Below are 14,056 nucleotides of genomic sequence, written 5' to 3' on the forward strand. Positions count from 1 at the left end.
GTTAATTCGTGGGACGTTGTCATCTCTGCCAAGGGCAGCATTTGGTGACCATCACTAGTCGCCCTGACTCTGAGGCCATTCCGCAATATAATATAAAGTTAAGCATATTGCCATGGGTCTCAAGTCACACTTAACCCAGATTTCATCACCGAGGGTGATCAGTGAAAGAAGAAGGTTTTCAGACAAAATGTTGCTTTTATGTTTGTTTTTCATGAAATTCACCTTTATTCCAATGCTTATCATTTTTATTTATGGTCTGTCATCACCTATTGTAGGACTTTAAACAAATCACTTGAAACAATATCTTTCCTTTAATAAGCTTTGCTCCTGAATTACAGCCAGCGGCACTCCGACATTCAAACATTGTCCTAATCATGAAGTAACATCCGAGACAAGAGGAATTTTGTGATTGAAATATTTGTATTTGAAAAAGTGGTCAGAAGAGACCTTGAAACATTAAGTCTGAATTTTACCAACGTGCAGCCAATGGTTTGTTCAGCAACAGCACTGACACAGAGATAAAGATTGAGGATATTAGGAGCTGGTAGTGGACAGGTTTGGTGACAGAGAGAACACGAGACATAAACCGGTTCAGGGCAAAAAAATGACCTCGGGATTGTGCACAGTTTTGTTCGCAGATGCTTGTGAGGTAGTGGTCTGCAATTCATGGGTAATGAATGGAGACTGCAATTGAAACTGAAGACAATAGTTTCTTTCTGTGACAAATATAGATAACAGGATTTGCAACGAAGTTCAAATAGGTAAGTAGAACACCCTCCACCCCGCCCAGAATAATCATCAGCACTGCTGATATCCGATATGATGGAAATCCCCAAGAGGGGGAAATCTTGAAAAGACTCAAGGAAAACCTCCTCTCCATTGTTGTAATGTTCCAGTCCGCTATTCTCCCATTCAGATCTATGCAGCTGTTGATCTCTGTTACTATTAGAGCTGATGCATCTGTTACTACAGTGGGATCGAACACTGAATGAAGCCTCTTACGAACAGGAGAGGGAAACCCTCCAGTGACACAGTTGCATTGCATGGAGACTGACATCAATCACAGTCAGAGCAAACAGTCCCAGCTTTTAATACAGCACATTCAGTTCACAATATAACTGGACTGGACTACATGTTGACATTGCTGGCTATTGGTCACATCTCCCATCACCAATTGCTCGAGTGATGTCAGTTGTGAGGGAGAATAAGAATATTTTCTTTTCGTAGGCGACATGATTCTGCTTTGTTGTCCGTTTACTGTGTTGTAACCATCTCTCCAAAAATCCCTCCACCACCGCCCCCCCAAAAGAATCACAGCCAGGATGTTGTTACTGTGCTGATCTCCCCTCCACTGGAACAAACACCAGCGAACAGACTGTCATTGGGCACAATCGCCCTGAACATAGACAGGAAGTGTGGACTTCTCTGAATGTTCCTCTCACTGTTCTAATAAGGCAACTTTGGAACTTGCACAGGGAATATGCTTCAGTAATTTATTTATACAAATTGACAGACTCCTAAATGCAGTTTTATTTGGTGTAAACAGTATTTTTACGCATTTTGGCTTCAGTCCAACACCAGAAGTGTTAATTACAATGAACGTATTCATTTAGACTTATGAATTAATAAGTCAGGTTCGAATGGACATGTTATTGGCTGGGAGATAGGGCGGAATGGGAGCAGTGGCTGTGGAAACTGCATGGGAAGTACAGATATTCCCCAATCATCATCCCTTTTTCTGAGAGACAGAATTAAATCTAATGTATAACAAGGAAACAGCCAACATTTGGGAGATGCAATGCTGAATGGCAATGTGAACTAAAAGGATAATATTAAACGTGATAAAGTGAACTATATTTTATACACATACCATTTAATCATTGGGAATACAGATTGAGTATGGTCACCGGACCTGAAACATTAATTTTGATTTCTCTTCACAAATACTGCCAGGCCTGCTGAGCTTGCCCTCTAAGTTCTGATTTTCTTTTTGTTTGAGATTTATCATATTGTTCATATCTGGCAGGATACTTACAATTAAAAGCAGACACTAATAACAAAATGTGAAGGACAATGGGGACAATACAGGAGACTAACAGTAGAGTTATAGTCATTCCAAGTTTGAAGAGACAATGGGCTGAGTTTCCCCCACTTTTGCTGTAAACAATTCTGTGATATGTAATCAAAACCTTTGGAGAGGGGGTAGACAAGTTTGTTCAACGAAGGTCACAGAGTGCTCCACCATCAATAATCTATTCCTATTATCTCATGAAATTTCAGCTGCCTCTAAAATGTATTTTTAAACAAAATGGAGTTCCTGAGATTTACACGATCATCAGAAAAAAATTCTTTTTTCCTTTGATTCTTAAAGAAGAAACAGATTTCGGCCGTAATACAGGTGTCACAGACACAACAGCTATAACAGGAACAGGAAAGGACTACATTGACCATATGTAACCAAATTCAGCATGCAGCCCTGGCAAGAAACATGAAATATAGTGATACTGAAATACGAAATACAAACAGAAAATGATGGTAGAAGTGCAACAGATGAGGATGTATCTGCAGAGAGAAACAGAGTTAGCATATCGAATATGATGTGACACTGTTCTGAAAAAGTCATATTGAAATCAAAGGTTAATTCTGCGTATCCCTGCTCAGAGGGTGCCAGACCTGCTGAGTTTCCCTCTATCGATCTCTTTTTCTTTCTGAACTGTGACAAATTGACTGATCTGAACGATATAAGCAAAGCTCTGTCTCAGCTGAATCTTGAATATTAGTTTATGGACATTAAATGAGAAATTACAAAGTTCCTATGTTTGACAGAGTTCCAAATATCCATGACGTATTGCATTGTGGGGCAAAAACCACTGTGAGACATTGCTGAAACAAAAACCAAAGTTGCTGCAAAAGGTCTGCAGTATCTGTGCAGAGAAATCAGAATTAACGTTTCTAATTCAGTGGCCCTTCCTCAGAACGGATGGTAGCCCTGAATGTTGATTAATATACAGCAGAACCTGAATAACTGTTCATGGAGACTGTTAGTAGCTAACAATAGGGTGTGAGTAATGGAAGGCCACGTGAGGACTAGGCCTGGTGTATGGGTAGGGGGCATTGAGGAGATCAGTCCATAAATTATTGACATTATTTTGAGTCTGAATGGCTGCAGGGTCTACCCGCGGAAAATGAGGTGTTGTTCTTCCAGCTTGCGTTGACATGTCCTGGAACACTGCAGGAAGCCTGACACAGAGATATTGGTCAGGGAACAAGATAGAGTATTAAATTGGCAGGCTACTGGAAACTCAGGGTCTTTTGCAGAGGTACAGCTTGGATATACTGTGAAGTAGTCACCCAGTCTACCTTTAGTTTTCCCAATGTAGAGCAGATCATAATGTGAGCAGCGAATGTAGTAGACTGGATTGTGGGAAATGTTGGTAGGATGCTGCTTCACCTGGAAGGTATGCTTGGCCTTTGGTTAGTGACGAGGGAGGAGGTAAATGGGAAATGTAACAACTCCGGCAGGGGAAAGTGAAGTGGACCTATGGTGGGTGCTAGGGGAGGTGGTGTGTGTGTCGGGGGGGGAAGGTGTGGTCAGTGAATAACGAGTGGACCAGGGTGTTCTGGAGGAAATGGTCACTTCAGAAGGCGGAAAGGAGAGAGGAGGCAAATATGTGCCTGGTAGTGGCATCTCGCTGGAGATGGGGGAATGCAGACTGATGATCTTCTGCATGTGAATGCCAGTGGGATGGTCGGTAAGGACAAGGGAAACTCTAATGCTGTTGCAGGAGGGAGGAGAGAGGGTGAGGGTAGAAGTGCAGGAGGTGGGTCGGAACTGGTTGAGGTCCCTGTCAATAACAGTGCTGGGGAATTTTCGGTTGAGGAAGAAGGTGGACATATCAAAGGCCACATTTTTGAAGTTGACATCATCAGAAGCAATGTGGTGGAGACGGAGGAACTGAGAGAATGGAATGGAGCCTTTGCAGGAAACAGGGTGTGAGGATGTATACTCCAGGTAGCTGTGGGAGTTGGTGGGTTATTACTGGATATCAGTGACCGGTCTATCCCCAGAAATAGAAGCAGAGATATCGAGTAAAGGAAGGGAGGAGTCAGAGGTAGACAGGTGAATGTGAGGGAGAGGTGCAAATTGTAAACAACGAACTTTTCCAATTCTGGACAAGAATGAGGAGCAGCAGCGATGATAGTATCTACATATTGGAGAAAGAGTTGTGGATGGGGGCTGGAATAGAACTGGAACAAGGAATGGTCTCCGTACCCCATGAAGGAATAGGTATAACTTGGGCCCACATATGTATCCATGCACCCCCCCCCCCTCCCCGTATGGGAGGAGCAGGCTGAAGCAATGGGTCTGCATGGGCAATTCTGTTTGTGAATTTTCAAGAGGGGATAAAAGCGAACTCTGCTATCAGAGAACCATCAGCTTCGGGACTGTTAGGTGGGTGTGAGTGGGGGGGGGGGGAGTGTGGGGGGAGGTGTGGGCCAGTGAATGGGAATCTCCAGATGAAATGTAGTCAGATTTAATAAATAAAATAGCCTGATGTGCCATGGTAGAGTTATGGATCAGCAGGTGACATGTGGAGGTATCTGAGAGCTGGCACTCAGCCTCTGACATGTAGAGGTGAGTCCACCAGACTACAGCAGCACCACCCTTATTGGCACAGACTGAATAACATAGTCAGGGTTGGTTGAAGCATACAGCGTACTGTCAGTTCAGAGGGTGATAGGTTGGATAGGGAGAGGGGGAATACAGAGAATTTAAGACAACTAAACTCACATGGAAAGTTTTCAACGCACATATTGAGTTCAAGTAAACGCCAGAGAAATGGATCCAGGTGGAGGGAGAGTGTTGGAGCTGGGTGAAGGGTCTATGGGATGTCGAGTGGACCCTTGTCCAAAGAAATGGGCACCAGGGAGAAGATGGTGGAAGAGGAGTTCAACATTATGTCGTTCCTGAAATTCATTAAAGTGGGGGCACAGAGGGATAAAGCTGAAACCTTTGCTGAGTACAGAACATTCAGCATTAGAGCGTGGAAGGTTAGGAAGGAAGGTGAATACACGACAGGAGGTGGGCTTGGGGGAGGGGATGGAGTCAGAGCACAGGGCATGGGTGGTGTGGCAGGTTCCAGAGGCTCATGGGCATCTCTAAGTTATTCCATCTTGTGTGCCTCGTATATCTGGTGAGCATGGCAAATGAGCTGGAGAATGAAGTAGAATTGGGGAATGGTGCAGCCTTGAGCCAATGTGATTTGATGCTGTTGGACAGAGAAAATGTTGATCTCAGTGATAACGACAACGCACGACCAGTCCTCAGAAAGTAAGTGATTGAAAATAATCGGAATCGTTACCTTATTGCAATGCTCTGATTTCACTGGGGTGACACTCAACCAGCAAGGTCTTACTTTTCTGAGACTTAAGATCAAACTGTGAAAACTGAAGTATCTTGATGTTATTAATAAAACAAATCCATCCATGGTTTTGGAAGGCACTAGCAAGGGCAGAGTTTACTTGACATTCCCAATAGCTCTGGGTACGGTGTAATTGCTCACTGAGGAAATTACCAGCACAGAATTTCCTCTGATTTCCATTAACCATAGTTTGCTGAGGGTGAATGATGCTACATGAGTCAAATACTACTTTGATGGCAAGGGAAGTTAGTCTGATCTCACCTCAACTGACATTGGAAAATAAGTTAAAATACTAAAGAGAAAAAGGATAGAACACGGCTTATTGAACAATGTGGTCACTGTCTTCGCAACGTTTAAGGACAAACAGATGCATGGACTTCTGATTCTGAGGAGAGATGTTTCCTATTTGGGATGAGACTGTTTGGTTAAGCGCTGTGACATAAAGACAGAAAAAAACGTTCCACTCTGTATGGGGGAAAAGCTCATCCTATTCATGGTGCATTGGACAATGACAGACATACACTATTAGACATTGGGCATTGATCATCTCAATCTCATCATTCACTGATGACCAATAGCAGCACAGAAACCAGCAGCTCCCATCACCCCCGTGGAAAGCTAAAAGGGTATGGGATGGCCAGTGGAAGTGGGAGTAAGTAGGGAACTGGTTTAACTTACAGTGGGAGTGGGAGAAGAAAGATGTGAAGAGATATTATCAGTGGAAGAGTGTGTGGCAGCAGAAGGTGTAGTGCAAGGGAAGTAGGATTGTAAAGAAAGAGTAGGAAGGGGAGGAAGAATGGCTAATGAAGTTTGAGTGGCTGGGTAAAGCTTGTTTTTGGAAACATTAGGTTGGGTGAAAACCACCACTGTTCAGGAAAATTGATATCTGATTCCATTGAAAACTAAGATTTGATGTATTTCTTTTTCTATCACTTGATTCGTCATCAGATTGTACATTCACTCTGTAGTTTTGTATCTCCATCAAATGCAGGTGACGTGTTTTTCTCCCCCCCTACCCCCCCCCCCCCCCCGCCCACGGTGTTGTGTGTCAACATTTTTAATTTTATTTTAACAGTATGTATTTGCTTCCAATTCAAGGTAGACATGAGAATATGATTTGATCTCCTGCAGTTTGTCCATAACATGGAATTTAATTGAATAGTTATCCTCATCCCATTAGCTGATTCAAGCAATGAGTCTGTGTCCATCCTGCAGATGAAAAATTTCTTCAGTTTTCACTATTGTTACAAACAACAGTGCCACACAAAAGGCTAATGTTCCAGTGCAAGGTGCCAAATCGAAGTTCACCCTAAATTAGGTACACACTTTATGAATAAGACTTGCTGAGGGACAGAGTGTAAAGGTGAATTTAACTTTGTGTCAAAAATAGTATTTGCAGCACCCTCATAATAGGTGTTAACTACATCACTCTGTAAATTCCCCAAAATAAGAACAATAAGAGACTGGAATTCTTAATTATTCCTTTGTGAATAACAAGTGGAGAACAGGAAGGAAATCAAGGTTTGTTTGTGATGTTCATAAATGATGATGGTGAGAATGTGGAAGATGGATGGCAGTGAAATGATAACTAATGTTGGGGATGACACAAAGATTAGCTGGGTGCTTCACAGTGAGGAGGACAGTGTTAGGCTGCAGGACGATATAAACAGATGATTTCTATATCCAGATTAATGGCCGATGAAGTTTAACACTGATAAATGTGAGATGATGCACATCTAAATTAACAAGGCAAGTGAGTACTCAAACTTTGAAGGGCGATGGCTAAATTTGCTCCCTTTTTCTTTGCAGCAGGGAGGGTTGAGCAGGGAACATGGTACAGGTGTACAAGAGAATAAAGTGTATGGAGAGGATGAACAGACAGCAGCTGTTTCCCTTACTCTCAAGGTCAAAAACAAAAGGAAACATACTTAAAGTGAAAGGCAGGGGATTGAGAGGGGATTTCTGGAGTCTGTATTGAACTGAGAGGGTGGCACAGACATAGGATATTATGTTACTATGTGTGAAAACAGGTCTTTCGGCCCAAAAAGTCCACACTGATCCTCCAAAGAGTAACCCACCCAAACACATCCCTCCTATATTTACCCCTGACTAATGTACCTAACCTACATGTCTCCGAACACTTTGGGCAATTTAGCATGGCCAATTCACTTACACTGCACATCTTTGGATTGTGGGAGGAAATCGGAGTACCTACAGGAAACCCACGCGGATATGGGGGGAATGTGCAAAATCCATACAGACAGTCACCCAAAGCTGGAATCAAACCTGGGTCCCCAGCGCTCTAAGGCAGGCGTGCTAACCACTGAGCCGTATTTCTGCCCCTAATAACATGTCTCTGGAATGCATTTTCTTGGTGGGTGATTGATCAGGTAATCTCACAAACTTTAAAAAAAAGCCTTTGGATATGCACGTGGTGATGCAGGCTCGCGTTTTCATTCAATTATTCTATGTGGTGGCAGCCACTAACACTCAGATATATTCTGAAGCAATAGCTCATGGCAGTTCCTAGTTTGTTCCATTGACTGTCCTCAGTGAGTGAGCCTCCAGTGAAGTGCTGGTGTTATCTCCCACTTTCTATTTAAATGTTTCGGTTTCCTTGAGTTGGTAATGTAATTTCCGGTGTCGATGATGTCATTTCCTGCCCTTTTTCTCATAGGATGGTAGATGAAGTAAAATTGCTGTGTTTGTTGATGGAATTCCAGTTGAAATGCCATGTTTCCAGGAATTCTTGTGCTTGTCTCTGTTTGGCCTGTCCTAGGATGGATATGCAGACCTAGTCAAAGTGGCGTACTTCCTCATCAGTAAGTAAGACATTCGGATTGGGATCATACTTTTGTAGCTAGTTGATGTTCATAAATCCTGGAGACTAGTTTTCTGCTTGTTTTTCCGTTGTAGTGTTTGTTAAAGTTCTTGCAAGGCTTATTGTTCCTGGAGCAGAACTGACAAAGATGTGAATTTATTGCGATGCTCAGAAGTATGAAAAAAGTTGCAGAGTAGAAAAAGAATACTCTGTTAGCTGGCATTATAGCATCAAGGAATTCTAATTTCAAGGGTGTCAGTAAAAGAGCTAGAAGTGAAATAAGGAAAAACGTCTTTATTTAGAGAGTTGTTACGAATTGGAATTGACTGGCTGGGAAAGTTGTGGATGAAGATTCAAAAGAGAACTGGATATATATTTGGAAATTATGAATTTAACGGGCAACAGAGAGAGGGCTGGCAAATGGGAGGTGCTTGAGAGATATTTGTGGAGCTGATGCATACATAATGGCCAATGGCTTCCTCCTGTACTTTAAAGTTTTGTACTCTATCATGTGTCAGCTAAGATAAAAGTCAGTATCCAATTATTTCATTGTGTAAATGCTCGCAAATGTCTGATTATTTGGTGCAGCATAAGCATTTAAAATGCAAGTATTGCAAGGTCAGCTTCATTATGAAGTCCAATTATTACTCAGAACATGAACATTTTACATGTTGTATTCCCATTACTTAAACAAATATGTCATTGTTTTGTCACAAAACTCTTTGGAAAGCTTTGACTTTTCACTGACACAATATTATGTTCGTTGCTTTTTTTTTCACTCTCCACGTTTCATAGTAAACATCATTCATTCTAAAAATTGGAAGTTTTCAAATTATTATTCACTAAATTTTGAAAGCACAAATAATTTATTTAGTTTAATGTAATGTTCACAGTCCATGATGAATTATTGCAATTTTAAATTTCTGGCAAATAGCTGAAGATCGTACATTTCAGTGAGAAATTAAACTGATTGTTTACATATAAATGTATAAGAACGCTAATTCTATTTGTATGATCAGTCGTTTGCTCACTCTGAACATGTTATCATTCAGAAACAAACCACTTTAAAAATATTGGAGTGGCAAAACATTGCTTTGAATCCTGACATTGAGTATCTAATTCTGATCACCACAAGATTTATGTTCTTTCTTCGATAAAATAAAATGTACATGCTTTATTTCTGTCTTAGAGTTTATATTTTAGTTCCATAAATATAGAATCAACAGAATTGATTGAAGAGATTCTAGTTCAGTTGAATGATTATCGTTCACATCTTATTTTTGCCCAATTCATGGAATATAGCAAACATCCGACTATTGTTCGGCTAAGTAAACTCACCACCTTGCAATGAGCTTTGCTGAAAGTAGTTTCCAATAGATCTGAAATCATTTACACTGTTATTGGATCTCATAGCTGCCTGAGATACACAGAGACTCAGTCGCCTTTTCCAAAATCTGTACATTGAGTTTCTAACCTGATTCGGGGCAGTCAGTCAAACATTACTTGAAAACAAATAATTTGGAATCCACCTTGGGCAGAGGGAGAACCCGTCAACAGACTATCACTGGTCTCAGTGTAGGTACAAATGTTGTCCAGGTTAAATACTAATGGCTGACCAGCAATCAAGTTTTAAAATTCATGTTCAGTCAGAGCCTGGCCCAGAGAGCAGACGTGTTGACATGGAGAGCCAGAATCACACCATACAAGTTACCTATGGCGATGAAATCTGACCTGCCTCCAAGATTCCCTACACCTGCAACCCGGGTGAAGACGTTAATAAGTTGACAAACTATTACAGTATCTTGTGCCTCACAAAGAAACCTCTAAATCCATATCCAATAAATGGCACATTCACATTCTCCAGTATCAAAATAAAATTGTACATTTCTGTGAATGGTCAGAGATTACTACATGGGTCACACAGTAGAATGGATGTGAAGTAACCAGTAGCAAACGGCAATCCAAAAATCACATTAATAACTGAACTTGGCGGATTCTGTCTGGTTTAAGTAACCACACATATTATACTGGCTTTCAGGTGACTGTAACAATGCACACCATAACTGGAGGATTTGGCCTTACACCCCTCCAAAGCTTCCTGATCTCACACACATCACTCCCTCACACACTCAACAATTGATGACAATCCACAAGTTGGGTGAAACTGGAAACACAGAACAGTGCAGCACTGTACAGGCCTTTCGGTCTTTGACGTTCTGCCGACCTTTGAGCCTACTCTAAGATCAAACTAATCTACCTACCTTTCATTATACTATCATTCATGTGCATATCCAATTATATATCCCTAATATAGTTGACATTACTACAACTGCTGGCTGTTGATTGTACACACCCACCCCTCTGTGAAAGAACCTGCCTCTGACATCACCCCTAAACCTTCCTTCAATTACCTTAAAATCATACCCCGTCGAGAGTCATTTCAACCCTAGCAGAAATAAATGGCTATCCACTCTATCTATGTGTCTCATCATCTTGAACACCCCTGTCAAGCCACTTTCCATTCTTCTTCGTTCCAATGAGGAAAACACCTTACCTCCCTCAAATTTTCTTTGCAAGACATGCCCTCCAGTCCAGGCAGCATCTTGATAAATCTCCTCAGCACCCTCACCAAAGCTTCCACATCTTTCCTATAACGAGGCAACCAGAACTGATCACAATATTCTAAGTTGGTCTCACCAGGGCTCCGTAGAGTAGCAGCATGACCTCACAGCTGTTAAACCCACTCCCTCGGCTAATGAACACATCAAACACATCCTTAACAACCTTATTAACTTGGGTAGCAACTTTGTGGGAGCTATGTCATGGAACATTAGATCCCCCTGTTCCTCCACAATGGAAGAATCCTGCCTTTAAACCTGTATTCTGCGTTCAAATTCGATTTTCCAAAATGAATCTTATCCCACTTTCCATATTGAACACCAGCTGCCACTTCGCAGCTGGGTACTGCATCCTGTCAATGTTCCTGTTGCAAACTACAACAGCCCTCCACTCTATCCACAGTTCCACCAAACTGTGTTACATCATCAAACTTACTAACCTACCCTTCCACTTCGTCATCCAAGTCATTTGTCAAAATCACAAACAGCAGAGGTCCCAGAACTGATCCTTACGGAACACCACTGCTCACCTAGTCCACACTGAATACATTCCATTTACCACCACCCTCTGCATTCTATGGGTTAGCCAATTCTGCATCCAGACAGATAGGTCTCCGTCTATACCATGCCTCCTTACATTCTGAATGAAACTACCACGGGGAAGTTTATCAAACATCTTGTTAAAATTCATGCACTCCGCATTCACAGCTCTACCTTCTTCAGTGTGTTTAATCCCATCCTCAAATAATCTAATAAGATTTGTGAGGTATAACCTGCCCCTCATAAATCCATGCTGACTATTTCTAATCAAACCTTGTTTTTTTCCAGAATCGTCTCCAATAGTTTGCCCAATACTGATGTAAGACTGACTGGTCTGTCATTCTCAGGAAAATCCCTGTTTCTTTGCCTGAACAAGGGATTACATTTGCCATCCTCCAATCAACCGACGCTACTCCAATGGAGAGTGAAGGCACAAAGACCATCGACAAAGGCACAGAAATCTCTTCCCTCTCTTCCTGTAGTAACCTAGAGTGCTTCCCGTCTGGCCAAGGGATTTATCTATCCTTATGTTTGTACTTCAAACATATTGTATTTCACCTCAACTTTTTACTCGCTATCCAACTAACTGATTGACTGCTTTCCATTTCAGTGCTCTGTACAGTGCTGCCTTCCTGAGCAAGTATGGTTCCCAATATCCTGTGTATTATGGAATGGAAAACATGGGAAGCTTTAACTCTGCTGCTCCTCAGATGCAGCCTGACTGCCTGTGCTTTTCCAGCACCACAATTTTCGACTCTTATCACCAGTCCTCACTTTCTCCATTACTGAGGGCTGTCCCCTCTGCACACTGAGCAGGGAACTAATCAGCAGAAACTCGTTGTAGCTGGAGCTGACTGTTCAGTTCTGAAAAGTTGCATTTGATGAACACATGTACTAAAAACGAATTTCAAATTCAACAAATATTCATTCAGTCCCAGAGTTACAGTTTTGGTTCATGAATTGGACAGGTTGATAACGAACAGTGAATGACTGAAGAACTCCGAGGTACAGATATTCCAGGTGATATATTCCAAGTTGGATGTGCTTTACCTTGATGCTGGTAATATTATCAGATAGACAGATATGATAAGGAAACGAGGGACGTGTGGAAGTGTGACATTTTTGCCATTACAGAGATGTGTTTGAGGGAGGTCGGGGCTAACAACTCAATATTCTGTTGTACCAGAACAAGATTCAGGACAGAAGAGAGAGTAAAAGGACGTGGTGTTGCCTTATTAATTATGGAGTTAGTTACTGGCTTAAGAAGGGGCGATTTCTTGAAAAGATCTTCTAAAGAGGCTTGGTGGTTAGAGATCAGGATCAAAAATATGACAGAAACACTGCTAGGGACATATTATAGACCCCCAGATAAAGGAAAGTACGGCTGCAGGTTATATTACCAAGTTATTGAGGTGAGTAAAACAATAATAGGATAGTTATATTCAAGCATTTCAATTCCAAACATTCATTCGGTCAGTGATAATTTTTTAAGACGGGCAGGAGTTTTGAAATTTATTCCAGAGAGCTTCTTATATCACCACAGAGCAGATACAACAATGGGCAGTGCAGTGCTGGGCCGCACTGTGGGGAACGAAGACAGTCAACTGTTCCAGGCAGAAGTGGGAGAGCATTGTAGGACCAGTGAACGTGATATCACACATTTTGACTTTGCAAAGGAACAGATCCCAAAAATGTTAGAAAAATAAGACCTTTTTGCATTGGGGAGACAGATTTTATGGAAACAAATGACAGGATCTGGCCAAAGTGCAGTTGCTTCTGGGTGAAACTGTAGCAGAACAAGGTGGGGCGGGGGTTGGGGGAATCATTTGATTAAAATTGAATTGATGACAGTGTCGGCCCAGCATGTTACACCGAAGATAAAATTTAGGAAAACAAACCCAGAGAACCTCAGATGTCGACACAAATGCCGAACAGGATGAAAAGGGAAAGAGAAACTTAAATCTGGTACCAAGTGAGCAGGTCAATGAAGGTCCTACAAGAATATTGCAAGTGTAGGGATAAACTTAAACAATCAGTGGAAGAGCAGAAGGAGGGATAATAAAACATTAACGGGTAAGATTAGCAAGAATCCACAGTCATTTTGTTTTGGTTTATTAAGGGGAAGAGGATAACGCGGGAAAGAATGGGAGTATTAGAGACTAAGGGCACAGCCTGTACACAGAGTCAGAGAACATATTAAACACACCCTACAAATCGGTCTTCAGTTTGGAGAAGCATTTTTTGGATTCAGGGAGAGTGACCGTTTGACCCTTGAGCAAATTGACACAGGAGCTGAGGAAGAATTGAATTTTATGCAAGATGGAGTGGGTAAATCATCAGATTAAAGACCACCAAGTCTCACATTAGTGAGTGGGAAACAATTGTAGAAAATTCGGAGGACTGTTGAGGCTGGATCATTAAATATCTTCAAGGCTGAGACAGACAGATTTTTATACAAGCATTACGGGTAAATCACAGGAAAGTGGAATGGGGGATTAACAAAATAAATGTAACCTAATCGAAGGAAAAGCAGTCTCAGTGAGAGGATAGACATATTGTTGCCCCTACGTCTAATGGTGTTCTTTTCCAATAACCCTGTATTCACAAGAACATCAACCTCTCTCACTATGGAGTGAGACACAGTTTGGAATGCA

The sequence above is a fragment of the Hemiscyllium ocellatum genome, unplaced genomic scaffold (assembly GCF_020745735.1).
Source record: "Hemiscyllium ocellatum isolate sHemOce1 unplaced genomic scaffold, sHemOce1.pat.X.cur. scaffold_261_pat_ctg1, whole genome shotgun sequence".
NCBI lineage: Eukaryota > Metazoa > Chordata > Chondrichthyes > Orectolobiformes > Hemiscylliidae > Hemiscyllium > Hemiscyllium ocellatum.